This window comes from Rhinolophus sinicus, linkage group LG14, assembly GCF_036562045.2.
Source record: "Rhinolophus sinicus isolate RSC01 linkage group LG14, ASM3656204v1, whole genome shotgun sequence".
NCBI classification, from domain to species: Eukaryota; Metazoa; Chordata; class Mammalia; order Chiroptera; family Rhinolophidae; genus Rhinolophus; species Rhinolophus sinicus.
Window position 1 is genome coordinate 15,424,889 of NC_133763.1, and position 18,196 is coordinate 15,443,084.

Consider the following 18,196-nt stretch of genomic DNA (forward strand, 5'->3'; position numbering starts at 1 on the left):
ATCTTTGATTATTCCTTAATGTAAAATTTCTAAAAAACCTTTAGAGCCATCAGGAGCCTTATTCAACCATATACTCTTTCTCGTGTGTGTGTGATTTTAGTGGGGTCTTGAAGGAGCCATGGGGGGATAAGGGAAGGGGAAGTATGGAAATGAGAAAGTGATGAAGAGTTTTCTGGATCCCATTCACTTGAAATTTTATTTCAGCTCTGAAGTTGCTCTTCCCTCACTTCTATCCCTATTCAGTGAATTGTCCTTAAATTAATTTTATCCTGGAACCACAACAATTACTCCCCTTCATCCTTAAAGAATAGTGCCCAGCAGAAAAAGAAAGCAAAACATAACCAGTGAGTGTTGAAAGTTCATTTAACCACTGGGAGCAATGGAGTTTTAAGTGATGGGTGAGGCCTCCACCTCCATCCAGCCCATAGACTAAGCTGAATACAGTACGCAGAGCAATTTGTTCTTCCCTTCATAGCCCTTTCATACTCTTCTAGGTGCTAGAGTTTCTGCAGTGAATATGACAGCAAGATCCCTTCTCCCGTGCAGCTAATACTCTAGTGGATGAAGACAAATGCAAAACAAGTGAGAAAATAAATAAAAAAGAAAATTCCCCAGAGCCCTAAGCATTTGAAGAAAACAAAACAATATAATCAGATAGAACGTAAAGCAACTGAGGCTCAGACTTCAAGGATGAGAAACAGCCAAACTTATGACAATTTGGGGGCTGAGAAGCTGAGCAAGAACCAGCGAAGTCCAAAGCCTTGAGGCAGAAAGCAGCGTGGAGGGCTGAACACCAGAAGTGGCTGGTGACAACAAGCATAGGCATCATATGGCATTCTATTGCTGCAGAATGAAACTATTCTTAGCAACATCTGGTGAGGGAGGAGTGGGATGAAAGAGTAAATGATAAAGAAAGGTCTGAGAGCTGGAACAGCAATAAATAAAGGAGGCAAGTTCTAAGTTAAACGATTGATGATAATATACAGAATCTGAGTGAGCAACACGGTGAGAAAATTGTGTCATTACCTTAGCTGTTTATAACTTAAGTCTCCTTGCTTCCTCTTGTTTTGTTTCTTTGTCTTCTGCTATCACTGTCTTATCTTCTGTTTGCCCCCGCCCCCCAGCCTGGGATAAGGAGGGGTCAGTGCCTCTAAGAAAAATCAATAACTGCCAGCAGGAGACAGAAAACTAGTGAACCAGAATATGGAACAAACCAGCCAGAACCAGCCAAAACCAAGATGGCAGTGAGATTCACTTCCGAGTAAACTCCACCTTTATTATAGGGTCATTGTAGCACATTTCCATGTTAAACGACAACCCCCACCCGCCACCCCCACTACCTCCCACCCACCCCCACCTCTTCCCCACCGGCCATGACACTTCCGAGAAAGACCACATAAGGACAAAACGGGGGTGTATCCCAAATTATCTCCTCCCCCTTATTCCCATATTAAAAAGCTTGACTAATAAAAACCACTGCTGTAAGCAGGATCAGGGTTGACTCTAGTCCTAGGGCAGCCTCCACTCTGGCTGTGGTGTAGACTACCTCTCAATAACCTGCCTTGGCTTTATTGATTGGCTCACGCTTGAATTCTTTCCCGCATGAAGCCACAAACCCTCCTCCTGCAACAAGTCCACCAACTGATCTCTCTCTTCTTTTCTATTTTTGCTCTCTATCACCTACGTTCGCCTTTGCTTATTCTTCCTGTGTCATAGTGCCCCTTCAGCTTACTTTTCTCACTCATATTCATTTATTTGATAAAACCTCACCAAATCACATCTATAGACAATCACTCTTCTGAGTACCTGAAGATTATACTAAGATGAATTGGCTTTAGTGCTCCCTTCCCTCAAGGAACCTGTGGGCTTCGATGGGAGACAAATGAACACATTATTACAATGCAGCCTGTGCTATGTGAAGGTATATATACATAGATGGCCCTTCATGGCCATGCCCTTTCCTCTCTCTGCCTTAAGCAATTTCAATATAGCAAGAGTCTCCTGACATTCTGCTTTTAGCGCTCTGCCCTAAAAATCTATTTCACATGTTGCCTTAAAATTAATCTCCCTGAAACACTGTTCTCGTGTATTTTAGAGTAAGACAGACATGGGTTCAAAGTATGTCACCCAAAATAAAAACTAAGTGCAATGTAGGACCCTGGATAAGTTCCTGAAACAGAAAAAGGACATCAGTGAAGAAACTGATGAAAATCAAAGAAGTCCACAGATCAGTTAATAATACTGTACCAGTGTTAACTTCCTACTTGATGATTGCACTGAGTAACGTAAGATGTCAACATTAGAAGAAGCAAGATAAGAGGTCTGCAGGAACTTTCTGTATGATTTTTGCAACTTCCTGTAAGTCTAATATTCATTTAAAACATTAGTTAATATCAGTTAACTAATACTAGTTAATATTAGTTGTTGTGTGTTTTTTAAAGAAAGAATACACATCATTGAAAATGTTCAGGGACAGGAAAAAAAGTACAGTATTTCTAGTGGTATTGTTCTTAATAGCAAAAAAGCATAAAACAACCCAAGTGGCAAACAGAAAAATGTCAACCAAAACAATATTCATACAATAGAATTCAGTATGGCAGTGAAAACTAGTGGACTGCAATGAGACTCATCAACATGGATGGATCTCCTAGACATATAGCGAGCAAAAGAAGCAAACCACAGTGGAATACATGTGGTATGAGTCCATTTATCTCAAGTGTGAGAGCCCACGAAATTAAGTAAAATACATGCATGTGTGGCAGGGGGATGACAATCACAAAAGCCAGAGTGGGTTACCTCTGGTGAAGAAACATGGAAACACGATAAGGGAGGAGTCATGCCTTTCTCCTGGTGGTGCGCAGACGTGTATTTGTTTTCATTAGAATTCTTAAATTGTACTCATGCATTCTGTTATCCTTCTGAGTGAGTATTGTGCCTAACGATGTCAAAGAAATACATAAATTATGTATTATTCAAAAATAAACGTATGCTCCCACACCAGCAAGCTGTGTGACTCTGGGCAAGTTACTTTTCTTGCTTATTTGTTACTTGATTGGTTGTCATGAGAATTAAATGAATTTATGTATAAAACACTAAACATGAGTTTGGCCAATAGCAAACTCTCTCTCTCTCTCTCTCTCTCTCTCTCTCTCTCTCTCTCTCTCTCTCTCTCTCTCTCTATATATATATATATATATATATATATATATATATATATATATACATACATATATACACACATATACATATATATGTATATATACACATACATATATGTAAATATGTTTGCATACACATATATATAAAACACAAAATAGTAAGAAAAAATAATAATAAAGAGGAGAATGGTCTTCTCAAAGCAGAAGTAAACCACTTTTTATCATTATTATTAGTACTATTGTTGTTATGATTTTAAAGTAATAATAACTAACATTTATTGACCTAATACTACGTTTCAGGAGCTGTGCTAATTCTGAAGGGGCCCAGAAATCTGGATGTTTAATTTTTTAGGTGATTCCATCACAGGTGATCACTGGACTACATTTGGAGAAATAGAGCTTCTAGCAGCCCTGTCCCATAGAAATATGGTACAAGTGTTTTAAAATGTAGGTTTTGTTATTATTCAAGTATGGCAAAGCCAACAGATGAGGAAATGACTGCCCTTGAAAAGATAGTTTGTTATATTTACAGATCCCAAGAGGAGAGAACACACCATTCCATGGGGTGGGGGGACACATGGGGACGTACCAAGGTCAGTTAGGAGGTGGGAGGGAGATGTGGTGGTGGGGACAAGTGGGCAAGAGCCTTTATTGTGGTTTCCATAGGAAACAATGGGCGAGGCAGCGTAAACAGGCTTAAAATTGGCTAGCACAAATAAGTTCAGCAGGCTCTAGGGAATAGGGTTTGTCCCTAGTTGTCTGGTACCTGGCCTCGGGATGACTAGGGCAGGTGGATAGTGGCCAGGACTATAAGAGCCCACTAAGGGGTTAGTTGGGGATATGGGCTCTGGACTGGTTTTTGGATATGGAAGTGTCTCTCATATGCAAGTCCTTTGCTGTCTCTAGAAATTGGCTAGCCCGGGGAGAGGTAGTCCCTTCAAGGTCAGCAAGGCTCCAAGATATCACAGCATCAAATATACAAACTAGAAAATGTGATTATTAAAACAAGCCGCAGGTGTAATTTTACATTTTCTAGTGGCCATCTTTTAAAGAGTAAACAAGAAATATATAAAATGAATTCTAATGAAATAAATATTATAATTTCGACATGTAATTGATATAAAAATGATTGAGATGTTTTATGTTTTCTAATACCTTTTAATACTAAATCTTTAAAAGTCAAGCATGTATTTTACACTTAAAGTGTGTGTCCATTTCAACTAGCCACATTTCAAGTGCTCAGTAGACACATGTGGCTTGTGACAACTCTGTGGGACAGTGCAGAACCAGAGAGCCATAGGAAAATTTGCTGGGGTTGATGTACACTTAAGAGAAATCTCTGAGCCGCCATGTGGCTCATTAGAGTAATCTCTATCCTCTCACCCGCACCCATCTCAGCATATTATCAGCACTGCTCTTGTCTTGTGCTAGCCCAGGCCTCCTGGTCTCTCCCTCATTACCTTGTGCCCATCATTGCTGTCACCTCCTCCTCCCCTGTCTCTCCCTATTAGTGGTCTCTCCTGGGTTGCACAAAGGAAAGACGCTACTATGGCTTTTCTCAGGTTACTATCATAGAAATCACTGCTCCTGGAAGAGGCTGGGAGTGATCTTGGTAGAGAGAAAGATGCCAGAGGAACTTCGTGAACAGGATTAGGACCCCAAAAAATGAAAATAAAAAAGATAACTATGGGCCCTATATTAACTGCTATGAGCACAAACAAAAGCTACTTAACAGTAAAATTTCTTTCTTGGTGGTTTGGATATAAAGAAATAAAACATAGTTTTTGGTGTTTTTGTTATTGCAATGTATGTGTCAGCTAAAGGATCACAACAGAAAAACTGGAAAAAAATTGTATTATATTATAAAGGGTAAACATTTTTTAAAACAAGCAAACAAGTAGCTTGCTAGTCTAAAAATAACTTCAAATATGTCTGCTTTTTATTTTGATGAGATACTTTTGCCTCTGATCATTTTGAAATTTTACCAGTTTTCTTGGTGAAATTTAATATAATTCCAGCAGTTTGAATGCCCAAATCAGCAAGGTCCATGTAGCACTTTCCAACCTAGACACCATGTGACAAGCTAAGTTCCCCCAGAGAGTTTTCCCTTGGTTCCAAGCTCACTCATCCTTGATCTCTATTTTTAAGGTGTTAATCTGGCACCCAGGAAAGTGAGAAATATGTAGCTTTGACCTGAGCCAGGAATCCTGTGACTATGTCTCAGGCAAGATAAATCCACAGACCTCCGTACACACCCTGCGACCTGATACATGCTCCTGTCGCTGTGTTTCCTATAAATAGTGGTTGACTGCTGAACTACACAGAAAATGTCAGCTCCAGTGACACTTGCTGGGGCTAAGAATTTAGGTATTCAGTAATATCTTCTTGAAGTTTCAAAAAAGATGCATGCAAAACATGGCTATGTGTGGTAAGGAACAATATAACGCTGGCGAGCATATTGAAACAAATTATTTACATTGTTATTTTCAATTAAGTGTCTCCTCAGAACACCTCTGGTAAAATGCCTTAGGTACATGGAATGATCTTGAACTTTAAATGGTCCTAGAAAATATGCATTGTTTTTTTTCTTATAAAGTATTACTTAAAACCCACACTGGTTGTACGACAATGCGAAGCAACAATTACGGCTTAGTTCTCACAATTACTCAAGTGATACAGAACAGGGTGCTTCAGATTTCTCAGAAGTGTTCCACATCCATGATTTCAAGTGAAATCACTAGTTTGTCTTCAAAATACTAGTTTGCACTGGTGGGATATCTCTCTGATAAAAGACCATGACCCAGCACAAGGTAATCATTAGAGAGACATTATTATTATTTTGTTAATTAGTCAAAAATCATTGGATTTCCCGTGGCTTCTTCCTGCTGAGCAATCATTTGATCTTGCTTATGTTGACAAACACACACGTCACCAACTCTGCCTCATTTATCATTTGACAGGGACAGTGTTTGCTTCTTCATGTGTGAAGAAAGGAAAACTAGTTGTAAGCAAACAGGCAAGAGGAACCAGGCAAGTACTCACACTCATCTTCTTGCTTAAAAATAAACAAACAAACAAACAAATATATAAAATCATGCAACGCCTTGTTTTCTAACAAATTGGCTTTTGTGTGCTCTGGCAAGTGCTAACATAGATTGCACATCCCTTAAGAATAAACCAAATCAGAAAGTGAGGAAAACGGGTGTTAATATTGCGAGAAGGAGCAACTGATAACCTAACAAAAGACTGGGGGGAAAAATCTTAACTAGTCAAAGATGTGAGATGTTCTTTTTTTCTGTTTGATTTAATAATAGAGAACATACGTTTGGCTAGAAAAAAATAAGGACCTTCTCCTTGCCTCTACTTAGTTAAAACATAAGAAAAATGTTATATTCTGTGTAAGACAGACTTTCAAATTCAGTGTGACAATCATTTGAAATTCCAATCAGCCTGCTTAGATTTTATTGCTAAAAAAAAGGTAACTAAAATAAAGTTTCTAATAACTACTACTTTGGGAAGAATGCAGTTGCTTCTACAGAAGAATGCATCAGATACAGCTTAGCAAAATTTTGTGGTTTGGGCAGCCCTGGATAGTTAATAGGATCAAATGGTTGGTTGACTCATTATTTATGCAGAAATCATCATGATGATAAGAAAAAAGAAGTCGATTCCAGGATTTCAAGCAAGAGGGCCTCTGTATGTGGCTAAGAGGGCAGGCAAGACAAGAGTGAGGAGAAAAGGGAGCTCTATTGATTTCAGGTTAAAATGGGGAGATTATCCAAATTTTTGAAGTGAAGACCTGGGTTGGGAGCCTGATGTGCCTAAACAGTGCTTCAGTTCTATATTGTCTGTAATCTCAAGTGGATTAAACATGGCTTTCTTCATCAGCAAAACCAAATAGAATTGCCATTTCACCCAGATATTGAGATTTAGCTTTAGGCTGACCCCAAAATTCTTTAAAATGCCAACGCAGTAGCCCCTATAAAAATCTTCTATAAAAGATTAAGGAGGTTCTGAGATGTGAAAAACACAAGGCAAGGAAAATTCCCTTTACTTTCCTGCATTTGTTTTTAAAGTATATGTTCAGTGATATGGATGCAATAAATCTCTTAAAGTGCCTAGTATCTTTATTAGCCATTACAACTTCACTTATGTTAATTCTTTTTATTTTTTTCTAAATTTTGCTCATGATTTTCATTTGTGATATAATTTATATTAGAGAAACAATACCAAATTGCATTTTAAAACACCTTGCCTACTATTTAAAATTAACATTTTACAACTTATCCTATGTATTCATTAACAGGCTTTCAGAAGTCAATAGCATAACCCCTTTCTTGACTGGCATCCCAATCAGTATTAAATTTTTCATCAAATAAGAAAAAAATTATAGAAGAAAAAATATTAGTTCACAGATAATTTGCTTAGCAACTTCCAAGAGGTTAAATACACTACTGCCTTTTTTATGTAGGAATTTTAAAAGGTGAGATAATTTTCTAATTCATGTGATATTGACATCAACAGATTCAAGGTGGTCTGGACATCCTGCTTTAAGTTAGAGAACAGTTATTAGCTTAAAAGAAAAAAAAAAGTTAAATGTGGCACTGTATAAATTTCATTTAAAGTGCTTTTCTAAGCTATTTTAATAAACCAAAGAAAATTTACCACAATAAAAGATTAAGCAAAAACAAAAACTTCTTTCTTTTATTCAGACAGTGATTACTTCAGAAGACACTAAATATAAGGTGTTCAGTGCTATCTCAAATGTTTTTGTTTTTTATTAAATGATGGAAGTTCACTTATCACACAATTTGTGTATGTATTTACTGCCACCCAAAAGTTTTGCAAGAAAAACAAAGTTCCAGGACCTCCCTAGATGATTCTCTGGGAAATATATATATATATATATATATATATATATATATATATATATATATATATATATATATAATTTTTTATCCATATTTTTAGAGTTAAGATTAACCGCTTAAGAATAAGACACTGTCTTCAGAATGTTTGACAACTTTACAAAAAAAAAATCTGTATTTTATTCACTACTTGCAAATACAATATTATAATAAAATGCTTGCTCTCATTTTAAATGGATGCAAGATATTAGCAAACAGAATATTCAAGGCTTAACTCAAATGATTAAAAACTGTAGCTGTCTCATTAATATAGGATTTTAAGTTAATGGCACAACGGCTCATTGGTTCTTTGTGTGAATAATGTGATCAAATGAAGGGGGGAGGGGAGAGAGGCTAGAACACTATGAAATCATAAGAGCTTATTTCCATTGCCCATGAGGCAAATATATAGACTAGTATACCCAAGCCCTTTTCTCTCCTGACATTGATTTTGAAATGTTGAAGTACCCCTTTTTGGCTATTGTTTGTCAACACTGATGACTGAAATGTACCTGAAGGGAAAAAACAAACTGTGTGCTTATTAAGTTGGATTGTTAACAATTGGCTGCCTAAATTTGTTTTCCACTTGAAATTGTAAGGGTTATATTTTGATTATAAGTGTTGTAGGAGTCTCCAGGTATGATGAGAAAAGGACACACACACACACACACACACACACACACACACACAACATACACGTGACCTACTGCCTTTAGTTTATCTGTTATCAACATGTCATCTCACGTTTGCCCATTTTGAATAGCATCATTGTTCCAGACCTATGAAATTATTTCACAAACTATACCAATTAAATCCCATCACAATTGTTCTTTTATTAGAAAATATCCTATTTTCCAGATCGACCAGTGAAAAATGAGTAATTCAAACAAGAACTGAAAGTGAGTTTAAAAATCTAACTCCTTACTCATTATTTTTTCTCAAGTTTTGAGACCATTTCTGATCTCTTTCAAGAATGCTGAAAATCTACACATATGCAATAGAGCCTTTAAACTATGTTATATGAACACTGAATCTACTATGTAAAAAAATACCCCATTCATTTATAGTAATAACTTCACACTTTGTCAGCATGCCATCTATTATCAAAATTGAGGACAAATATCCAGATTAATTTGTTCAGCAATAGGGTATTAGTGCATTATAATACAAAGCTTTTCTTTTCTTCCTTTGTATTCCAAATCCCATAAAATAGAGCAAAAATAGCCCCCAAAAATGCACATGATATGTGTACAATCTATGTATTTAAAGAGGCAGAGTTTGTCACATAAAGGTAGCCAGTGTTTTACTAGAAAAACTGACTCAAAGAAAACCCAAATCAATTTTCAGGAGACAATGGAACGATTAAAACGAGTCATGAATGTGCCCCTCGCATTGCAGCTTGGGATGTGTTTTTAGGGTTAAGTGGGAAGCAGTGGAGCCTCCTGTAATCTGTGGTTCTGGAAAGCAGTTGGCTCCAGGGCTCTTCTTCGCCAGGCTTGGGCTCTGCCACTGCTTCGCCCTGCCTCCCTGTGTCCAACGTCAAAATCACACACAGGCAATAAATAGAAAGAGAGCCCTCTGCTTCAGCAGTCATTGTGAGTTATGGCCGCACACCGGGACGAAGGCGAAAGTGCCCAAGAGCGGGCTACCTCCAGTCACTGGCAATTATCCGAGAGGCCCCTGCATTCCGCCCTCAGTCCCAGGCCCTGGGAGGGAGCTGCCGTGGGGGAACAGAGGCATTCTCAGGAAACCATTTCATCTGAAGATTTCTATACCATGCATTTTTAGCCTCTATTTCCTGAGGACTAGAAAAATACCACCTCACATTTGTTCCCTGTGAATGTCACAAATCTGTTCTCAGACTAAAGGATATCCTTTTCAAGAGAGGATGCTAAAATCCCAAAGCCGACAGTTAATATTTTTGTTCCATTTTAATTAAATGCCTAAGACCCTGAAGGCATCCACCGTGTTCATTCTAAGAGTTATTTATCTAGATAAACTGTGTATTAGTGTAGGTGAGAGATGATCATTTTATCACATTTTATAAATTACACGTGGCTACATGCCTACATACTAGTCTCTGCTTCCAGCAGATACCAAATTTGTTCAAAAATCGAAGATGGCGTTTTATTTTTTCATACTGTGGCTCTCAGAAATATGCACTATCACATATTATTTACAATCTACGTAGCTTATGTACTTAATTCTGCCATGTAGAGGTATTGTAGGATAACAGTGTGATAGCTAATCCATCCAAACAGGCTTAAAATTGCAAAAAGATGGACTTGTGCTTAAAATTCTTGAAAATGACCTAAATATATTTTTGCAGCCTGCACACATTCCTAAAAGCAGATAGTGCTGTGGCCGCCTCTGTCTGCAATGCAGCAGGTGTTGTGGGACCTGCATAGAATGCCGCAGTATGCCCAAGTGCTTGAATCATTTCCAGAAGTAGGGAGCATTCGTGATTGGTCCAATTGATCATTGCAGTCACTTGATATTACATAAAAGGTTGGTGTTGAAGCATATGGATTGGATAATAATCAGAGTTGTTCTGACATGGTCTATTTAATAATTCAAAAAGGAAAATTTGAAAATGAGTCTGCACAAAGCTGCAGCACCCGGTTGACACTTTATTTATATCACATGCTCTTTGTGGCGTGTGTGAGCTGTGCGGATTGCCTGTTCGATGCAGTTCTTTTTCTGAAGCATCAATATTCCAAATCACCATCAGCAAACAATCAGGCACATCACGTGTCACTATGGAAGGGTTGAAACATTCAGCTTCTCTATACATTGATATAGGGAAAAGCAATCCGTAGAAAAATCATCATTTAGGAATGTATCCAAAATGCAACATAGGGCAGGGTTAGAGGCTCTGGGGATGTGGTTTACCAACCTGGAAACAAAATACTTCTTGATAACATTCAGATGTGGTCAGAGTGTTTCTATGTAATATACTCTTTATGTTGATGCACTCGACAAAGACAGGTGGGAAATGCGGCTGAATTAGTGATACTCACCTCCTCTCAGGTAAGCATGGAGTGGAGCTGTTTTATAGCTTGGAAATAAGAGCCAGATGTTCATGATTCCATAGGCTAAGCCCAACCTTATAAAATCTCTGAGCACGATGGGAGAAGGGCAGGCAGATTTTCACATTCCCAACTGGTAGCTCTTCCCACTATGTTTGAGACGCCCCCCCCCCCATTGGTGGGTGCCCTCACTGGTCACCTTTTTGGCCCCCATAGCACGTCTGCTCTCTCACCATCTGTGCACCACATTTTCCACACCTGTGATATGAAAATAGCACTGCCATATATCACAGGCTTTCTTTCTGACTAACCAAAGAGGTAATTCAGATGGCCCTGTGAAATTTTTTAAATACATTTTGTAAATACTAAGTGGTAACAATTTAAGTTATCAAAAGCAAAGCCAATCATTACTGCAATGTAGGAAATATATTCTTGTCTTACATCATTCTTGTATATTTATATTTTTAGTCTCTAAAATTAATCGCAACATATAACCCCTTCACATATATGCAAATTCACAATACATAAGAGCAACCCTGGCAAATAAGGTTTTGACACCATAAACAAGTGCAGGTCACATGTCACAATAGTCATATGCTGTTGTAAATGCTAAATTTGCCTCCTAATGTTTTTCTCATTAAAGAAAAATATCTCAAAGATTTTAATCTTAGAGAAAAGCTGCAATCCTTAGTATGTCTTCTAATCTTTTGTATTTCATCCTAATAAGAATTGATGCATGAAATGCTGACATATATCCAGCCTCAGAATGAATTAATTTAAATAGACATGGCCCATACTTCTCAGCAGCAACATCAAAATACTCATCGGACACCTGGTTGTCAAAGGTAATGTTTCTTAAGGTACAAAATAATTTTAGGAACATTTTCTCTTTCCTGTAAATGAATCTGAAAAAGACAGATGACAGTCAACATGCAAGGGACTTCTAACCTGAAAATAAGACAAATTAACTAATACAAAAAAAGGCAGTAAATTAAGATCAGGCACACTCAAAAAGATCCATCTTTCTTGGCCTAAATGTCCTTGATTCTAATCACTTAACCAACACTATTGTTATCTGCTACGATCAATATTTGAGATGAGGCCATCTGAGGTGGGAAGCTGTTTAACATTTCCCAACGTTATTGTCATTGGAAATGATGCATGCATATATCTGGTTTACATATAACTTGAGTAGCTTCAGAGCATCCCAGAGAGCTCCCAGGGAGAGGAGGTGAAATCTGCTTCTGAATAAAAACATCCACAATTTTCTTGCAAGTATTTCCTACCATGATGAAGCAGTGCCATGACTCCCCATCACCTCACATGCAAAGCTGCACTCATGGACTTTGATTTTCTGAAGTACATTCAGGGTGAATTTAATATACAGGAAGGGTAGGGACACATGGCATTAAAATAAGTTAAAAACACCTGGGGCCTGAAATCATTGATTCTACCTTTCATTTCTGATCAAAACTTTTGACTCTTGCAAAAGGGAGTGTAATCAAGTGGCAACAGGAAAGTTCACAGACGAGGAAAAGAACCACGGCATCTGTTTGCAGGTCACCTTCATCCCAGAATCTGAGTCTAAATATCTAGATGCTAATAAGAGAAGATGATAATATTCTTTCTGGGTCCACCCGATGCATACTGTTCCCTGGCCATGGACAGCACCCCTAATTTGGTCTGTTTATCTCACAGATGAATTAAAGAAAGAGACAAAAAGCCCTGCATTAGTTTATTTCATATTTGAAATTTAATTTCATCCTAAAAAAGTATTTTATAACTTAGGTATCAATAACCCCATTTTATTGATGATGAGCCTAAAGCCTAGAAAGCTTAAATAACTTACCTGGGATCAGACCTCAGAGAAAGTCGTGAAGCTGGGCTTTAAACCTTAAGCTTGAGAATCCAAGCTCAGCGACTTCTCCCCTAACTAAACTACAGATAATAAACAATAATAAATGAGCAATGAACGTGTGGAAACCTTGGCTAACCATCATATTCTACTTATACAAAGGACAGTCCACTCGATTATCTGTTATCTAATAATTGATTTAAATAATGATAAGTAAGTACAATCATGCTGTCGATGTGAGTCATAGAACTGAGCTTGGACCGTGAAATATTAAACCCAGGAATATGATGGAAGAGACGGGATTAGTCAAAGGCTTTCTAAACCACTTTCCCCCGAGACAAAAGTCAACACCACAGAGATTATGAAGGACACCATCTATTTCTCTGTAGGAGCTTATCTCAGGGACAGGGCTGTTGTCACTCCCCTCCGCCTCCCAGTGTTGCTGCTATTTTTAGCCTGGCTTCTAAAGGTAGGAATCTAGAGGACGCCCAACCCCCAGTAAAGATCTCATCCCATATCTTGCTGCTTCCAGGCCAATGAGAAGTATATGGGGCAGCCCATTTGAAAACCCTTGTAGTCCTCTACAGGCCACAAGTACAGAGTCTCTAGAAGTAAACTTGAATGTATTCAATACATACAGTTCTAGAAATTTAAATGAAATGTGCTTTAAAAAAAAAAATTTGAGCACTCTTTTATATTTATTGAAGCAGATAACTATTTAAAGAAAAAACACTGCTGAATGCTTTTACAACTTAAAATACTATGCTATAAAGTTAATGGAAAGAACAGTGTTTATAAGGAGAAGACATCGATTCAAGTTCTGCCTTTGCCACTTAGTACCGACTAGCTGTTATCAAGTCACTGAATGTCAATTGTCTCGTCCTTAGTTTTTCATAGGATTACTCTAAGGGTTTATTAAAATAACTTTTATTAAACTATAATATAAACTTTAAATTTATTATACAATCTAAATTGTGATCAATATTTCCTAATTTAACATTTTTGTAAGCTCAAATATTTTTGCAATTATTTTCTCATAGAGAAAATAAGAGCTCCAACTCTTCTTTTAAAGTGAAATCAAGTGTCCTCTAGATCTGAAAAACCAAGAGGTCTCAACCCCAATCTAAACTAGAAACCTTAATACTCTCTGAAATTTATCTTCACAGCACTTATTGAAGATTCTTTTTCAAAAAAAAAAAAAAAGAAAGAAAGAAAGGAAATTATGAACTATTGGCTTGAGCCTCCAAGTTCCTAGCCTATACTTGGAGTATCCAGAGTATTCCCATACTTTCTGCCAAACCCAGAGCATTTAACAAACCATAGCCCCTCTCTCTCCCTGTGCCACCTTGATTTAATTTCTCATTGAACTGAGCATATGGGACCACTCTTTCACGGTTTTTTCATAGATGATCCACTATCAAGGTTTTCATGAGTCTGAAGGATTGCAAAACACCTCATAGCTTTCTTCCTCTGTTTTGGTTCTAACTCCAGTACGTCTCTTCTCCCTCCCCCTACATAGGACAACTGGTAACCCCCCCACCCCCACTTGGTATCCAAACAATGGTCCCATCTCCGACCCCCCATCAAGCCATTTTCAGTATTTTTCCAAATAACTACACTTTCACTCACAGAATAATTTATACTGTCTGCTGCTAACATAAACGTTTTCCTCCTTATTATATTTATTTGTATAATTATTTGTTGGTTGTCTCCCCATTTGGATTGTCAGTTCCATGAGGGACCATATCTGTTTTCTTCATCACTGACTTCCCAGAACCTATACATATAGTCTCAATAAATACTTATCGATTGAAATTAATAAATGAGAATGATTAGGATCTACAGGTAAGATGGGAAAGCAGAACACAATGCAGGTAACTATAGATTTACATTGATTTATGGTGAAGTTCTCTTTGGGTGTCTGTGTTTCAGAAGGGGTTTCCTCCCCATTTTCCACCCTGATTAAAGGAGGAGGGAGGAGAGGAGCAAAAAGAGGAGGGAGAGGGAAGGAGAAACAAAATAATGTAATGGTCAATATTTAGATTGCTTTGGATTTTTTGATGAAAGAGCTACTATTTTCCTCAGAGAATTCTTAAACGGTATTTCTATTTACTATACGTAGGTAGATAAGCAATGAATAGGCTCCATGATGCGTGTACATTGGTAAGAAATCACTGGAAAAAAAACTAAAATAATTTTTTAAAGTGCTGTAATTTCTGAAAATGTATTCAGATACTTTCATCATTTTGTGTTAAGCTTTAACAAATAGAAATGCTCTTTACTGGCCTGAATGTGGAAATCCATAAAATCCTTTTTGATCCCTGTTGTGTTTTGAAGAATTTCCCAATTTCTGGTTGGAATGAAATCAAAATCTGGAGCGGGTGGTGTATGTTCTTTTTCTATATATATGATAAGGAAACCTACCGAATGGCACAATAGATTTTAATATTATGGGGAAACGCATCTGCCATTTGGTCTACTTTCATTCTGATGAAATGGCTGGGGGTCAGCGCACAGTTGCAGCTCTTCAATGCAAATCACTGCGTGATCCTAGCGCATGGAATTACATCAGCGCTTTTGATGAGAAGACAGAATCAATACAGAGGTCAAAAGTGCACAACTGGGAGGAGAGCCGCAATCAGGCCCAGGGATTCCCCACGATTACAATTCCCCTAACGAGGCAGCGCAGTGGCCAGAGCCTTCTTAATGCAGGGGGCTACCTACGGACCATGCAAAGGACTGGCTCGTGAGGATTTATCTCCACCTCCACTCATCTCTGAACCGACTTGATTGGATTATGTTGCCAAGTTTGCCAACAAAATGCTGACATGTAAGACCAAACTTTCAGAAAATCAATACCAAATAATTGCCCCGGCCACGCTGGAAGATAAACTGATCCTGTACATTATGTACCTTCAGTTCTAGAAGGTGGGAAGCTACAGGGCCGAGGGAACTAAGCTGTTCTTATTGTGCATAATATACCTTTATATATCAGCAGGCAGCACAAATCATTTCCTTTCCTGCTGCTCAATACCTAGTGATTCCATCTCCTCTATATTCATTTTTTGTAGCAGACTGGTGCCCTTAAATGCTATGCTGCTGTCAGTTCTTGAATATCCCTTACCTGGCAGCCAAAGGGAGTGTTTAGGAATGAATCTCTTGTCCCCACAGCAAATGTCTCCTGGTGGTGATATAGTTTGATAAGTTTAAGAAATAGACCGCAAAATCAACGGCACTGTGTTTTCCATAAAATTCTGCCCTTACAGAATGCACTTCTCAATTTATTTTTATACTGGCTGGGTAAGTGATGAGGTGAAACAGATACCAAAGGCCCTTTGTTATTGCCATCTTTCAGTAAAATGATTTTGGTACCAAACAGTAATGAAAGTCAAGATATCAAACCAATTATAAATAGAGCATATATGTTTGTTTATACTTCAGTGGCCAGAGCTGTTCCGTTACAGAAATTAGAGCAAGGACCATATAATCCTTCAGAGTCCTATACTTAATTTCCCCTCCCCCATTAAAAAAAAAAAAAAAAAAAAGATTTATCTCTTGGGTCATAGCTGTGTGTCTCCTATATTATTGGCTCCAAAATGTGATTTCAAGCTTAGACAACAAAGCAATGACCTAGGAAAAAGCAGTTCAGTTGCCAAATGCATGAATTCGTAATTCCTACTCCATACACTGTCTTTTAAATCATTGTGTTAAGAAAAATAGATAGCTGAAAATATTTCAATAAAAATAACAGACATGTCTGTTCAAAACTCTTCATATGCTACGGATACTAAATTCCTGCCAACCTTGTTCATCTCAAAGATATCATATTCCCATTTATAGAAAAATATACCACATAATATAATTTGGAGATGCAGGCATAGAACAGAGGGGCAGGCCAGGAATAAAAAGAAACTATGTCAAGGTATTTTAGCATGAAATTGGCTTGAACAAGAGAGAAAAAGAAGAGAGAGTTCATAATAACTGACGCTGGAATGCATATTCACCTTTTTAGAAATATATTAATTTTACATGATTGTTCCTTTGCACTTTATGACAGAAAGAAAGACCCTGTTAACATTAGTCGAGCTTCATCTTTAATCACATTAATTCAGTAACATGTTGTAATTGGAAGATGAAAGACTAGTGCTTTATTTACATAAATATAAACGATAAATGAGCAATTCCTGAATTGAACCAAATCAATACACACTGCATTGTCATGTTGACCTCACTAGTATTGGGGTCAATAAATGTGCGAATCCTGAGAATAATATCCCATCAAAACCAGAGGCAAATCTCTGAGTCTCCAGGGATGTTTCCATCACTCCTTTATCCACCAGTCTGAGGCTAGCTGATGAATATGTGACAATGTTAGATAGATGGAATGCAATATTTGGAAGGGAGAAAAAAGACCAGCCTTGGTGATGCACTGTGACACGTGGCATGTATTGTTGGCTGCAGCTAGTAAGGATTCGTTAGCATGCTCTTACTCACCAAATTAGTGAACCACTGAGGGAGCGCTTACACCGACATTTCAGTTTAGCATCCTGACCTGAAGAACAAGAATGTAATTTATTAACAATTGGAAATCTGGCAGAAAGATGCCATGTTTACGGAAACTCACTACAATTTTCTGTTTTTCCACCAAATTGTGCCTTTCTGCCAGGATACTGCAAACCTGTGATGATTATGTTTCTTATCCTTATTAACAAGTCATGATGAAATCAATTACTTAACATTATCTAGGACTGCCTTAAGAAATTGGACCAGCCCAAGGTGAGAGAGGGAGAGGTGGAGGGATGGAGAGAGAGAGGGAGAAACAGAGAGAGAGAGAGAAAGAGAGAGCGAGAGACCAAAACTACAGCTTATTGAAAAATAGGCAAGATTACTCCTATATAACAACTCAAATTACTATCAAACTCCCTATTATCCAAACACCAGAATAAAATAAAATCAACAAATACTTATTGGCTATCTACAAATTCAGACAATTCATTAGACAGAGTTTCAGGATCATGTACTCTTTGGAAGCAATTTATCATCTGATGGCAGATTAACAAAATGAGAAGACTGAGAGGGATTAAAAAAAAAATCATGGGAAAACACAGCAAAAGAAATAATAATGCTGTATAATAATGTTTGGCAATCTTATCCCTGAGACAACTTAAAAAGCAGTTCACTTTTGAAAGCTAAAAAATGTTCCAAGTTAAGAAAAAAAAAACAGCCACTATTTCTAACTACATGGAA

At 37.6% G+C, this 18,196-nt stretch overlaps 1 long non-coding RNA gene across 2 annotated transcripts in view; it reads right to left on the reverse strand.

The window, feature by feature from the left end:
- The window catches only part of LOC109459784 (uncharacterized), an 83,884-nt gene that overhangs the window by 52,940 nt on the left and 12,748 nt on the right, over positions 1-18,196 (reverse strand). For both annotated transcript variants that reach the window (XR_002139438.2, XR_012491776.1), the window contains exon 2: positions 17,444-17,501. This is a non-coding gene — a long non-coding RNA (uncharacterized LOC109459784). The remainder of the gene's footprint in view (positions 1-17,443; positions 17,502-18,196) is intronic.